Below are 3,359 nucleotides of genomic sequence, written 5' to 3'. Positions count from 1 at the left end.
TATATATATATATATATATATATATATATATGTATGTATGTATACATACAGAGAAACAGACAAGACAGACAGCGAGACGGAGAGAGAGACAGACAGATAGATGTATACATATCTACATATATGTATATACACACACACACGCATACATACATATTTATGTACTTGTGTGTCTGTGTGTGTCTGTGTGTATGTGTGTGCATGTGCGTGTGTGTGTGTGTGTGTGTGTATGTGTGTGTGATTGCGTGTGAAAGGAAAACTGAAACCATTATCAGTAATATAGCAATATGTTCGCTCCTGTTTCAATAATCCTTACGTCATATCAAAATTACATAGCATTATGTAATAACTGTAATTGGATTCAGATTTTCTTTTGCATTGTTTTAAAAGCCATAAGCAAAAACAAACAAATATTGGTAAGAATAAATACATAAATGAATAAATAAATAAATAAATTACAATTTAAGCTCAATATGTCAATTTATGAAAGCAGATCTTGCTTGTATGATAAGCATCGCATTACATAGCAATATAGTTGTTTGGCGTGTCATCATACCATGTATATGTGTGCATGTGTGTGTGTGTGTGAGTGTGTGTGTACTTCAGTGTATGTGTATGCGCACGCGCGTTTGTGTGTGCTTGGATAGATAGCTAGATTTGGACAAAGAGAGACAAATCGTAAGACTTGGATAGATAGGTAAAGATATGTAACATACAGACACACACATACATATATATACTCATAAACACATAGACACAGACATATACACACAGATTAGAGTTTTAGTAGTAAGCCAACCCGAGCACTGATAGTATATACCTGTTACGTTGCGTCATCAGACGTATATATCTGTATACACATACACACACATGTATATATGAATATATATATATATATATATATATATATATATATATATATATGTATGTATGTATCCAAATATACATATATACAAACATATATACACACATAAACACATGTACATATGTATATGCTCAAACATGCAAGTGAAAACATATGGGACATACCTAAAGAATAGCTAAAATATACACTGCCTGCTCATAGACAAAACAAGAATTTCTGCATACGAAGTACATGGGAAATGAACAAACTAAAGATTGATTGCAAAAATACAAAATAGAAATACATTATTAACGATTCGAACGAACAGATGCAATGGTACGTGACTTAGTGGCTACGGTGTTGCACATATGATCGTAAGATTGTTTCGATTCTTGGACTGAATGATACGCTGTATTCTTGAGCAAAACACTTTATTTCACGTTGCTCCAGTCCATTCAGCTAGCAAAAATGAACAATCCGGCCGCTGACCGACGTTCAGTCCAGGGATGAATATATATGGCACAGAATCCGGGAAAACCTGACCTTATGAACTTGTGGCTCGGGAAGGACGTTTTATTTTATTTTATTTATTTTTAGATCAATAGAGAAGTCAAACGCATATGAAAGAATAGTTATAACTAATAAACTAACTAGTTATGCAATCGACTGTATATTAAGTAGAATGGATAAAAATATATCGGATGCAGATTGCATCGAATAACGAACTGCAGGAGGCATCTTCCTGGGATTTTAAATGGTAGTAATGTCGGTTCCTTTGGAACAGCTATATTGAAGTGGCGATAAACATTTAAAGACACTATTAGATATATATCAATAAATGAAAGTTTAGAACTTTTGTCTGTGGTGTTAGACAAAATTACTTGTGTGAGTATATGTGGATTATATGCATATTTATTCAGTAAGAAAGTAAGAGAGTTTTTATAGATGCAATCACATCGTAAATTTAATTATATTTACTTTGCGGTCCATAATATTCATAAGTTCGAGTAAACTTCATTTTTCGTAGTAATCTAGTTCCCATGTATCATCAGAGTTTCAAGCGGTTCCTGTGTACATTAATAACATTCTTGTCTGTTTCCTTCGAATATTTTGACTGAACTTGCTATACTACATTGCATCTTAAAATTTATGCCCTGTAGGAGTCACGAAAACTATATTTTTGTTGGCGCAGCATAGCACAGTTGTGCTATGACATACTCCAACCAATCAGAGCTGGACGCGTATGAATACAAAAGACAGTTATGTGCCCTTATAGGTAAGCGCGCGTTTTTCGACAGACAGCGAATGGACTCGACACGGACAACGTCGTTTCTCTAAGATGGAACCTGCCTTTATGTATTTCTTACCACCTTATCGCTGCAAACTTCTGAATCGAATTAAGTTCTCAACGCTGACCACATCATGGACATCCTATTTCGTTTTTGTCAACTTCACCTTGCGTGCACCTTTACAGTCAGTCTTTATCTACACAACTCAATATATATCATGAATGGTTTATTTCCATCACAGCTACCTTTTTACGGCTGACAACTAAATCATTCGTTCATTCGTAAGTTTTATCGCTTTCCTTTGACTCCTACACATACGCCCGCTTCGTTCATGACTTGTCAGCTTTCATTCCTATTTTAATAAAGTTACAATGTATTGTTTAAAAACTGCCGTCTGGTATTCATTACACATTTTGTACCTCCTGAAATCTCTCTTTTCTGCTTTCTACATTTGCTTCTTCCATATTTTCTCATCTCTGTTGTTATTTTCTTCTTGTTTCTCCTCTTCCGGTATCTGGCTGTTAAGAAGGGGGCAGTTCGCCTTTATGTGCCCCCTCTTTCTATTCGCGACTTGTTGATCACGACTATTCGCGACTTGTTGATTTGTGATTTGTTAATCACTGCTTTTCTGTATCATAGTAGGAGTGAAATTTGTCTAAACATGCGGTTGATTGTGGATAGCTGCTACTGATGACGTGTAAAGATACAGAAATTTTGATTTAGAAATTCAATCAGCGCTTCTGATCGCTTTTCTCCTCCTACTGATATATTTCAATGTCTTTTAGCACTATGCACCTCTGCAAGAAGCTATCTCAAAAATAACTGTGTATATATATATATATATGTAAGGAACGACCGTGCGAACTCATAAAAGGAGGAATGGTGACGAATGGAAAAACAGAGGACTCCTTTTATTTAAACGTGTCACACGGTCGAACACAAAATTAATATATCAATGATGATATACATGATATGTTATGCGACGATAACATAGATGACCAGTAATGAAAGACCACAACCGTATAAGATGAATAACAGAGATATTTATTATGGCGTTAAAGATGTATGTGTATGTGAGAGTGTGAATGCGACATATAAGAACATAATCAAAGACAGGCCGTCATACAAAGAAAAGTGTGTATGTGAGTGATACATGTGTGTGTATGTGAGTTATTACAGCAGATAGAAAGAGTCATTAACACGTGAGCATTTATACCAGTTCTTTAGTA

Source organism: Octopus bimaculoides, chromosome 10 (assembly GCF_001194135.2).
Source record: "Octopus bimaculoides isolate UCB-OBI-ISO-001 chromosome 10, ASM119413v2, whole genome shotgun sequence".
In the NCBI taxonomy this organism is placed as follows: Eukaryota; Metazoa; Mollusca; class Cephalopoda; order Octopoda; family Octopodidae; genus Octopus; species Octopus bimaculoides.
Note: the sequence above shows the minus strand (reverse complement) of the source record.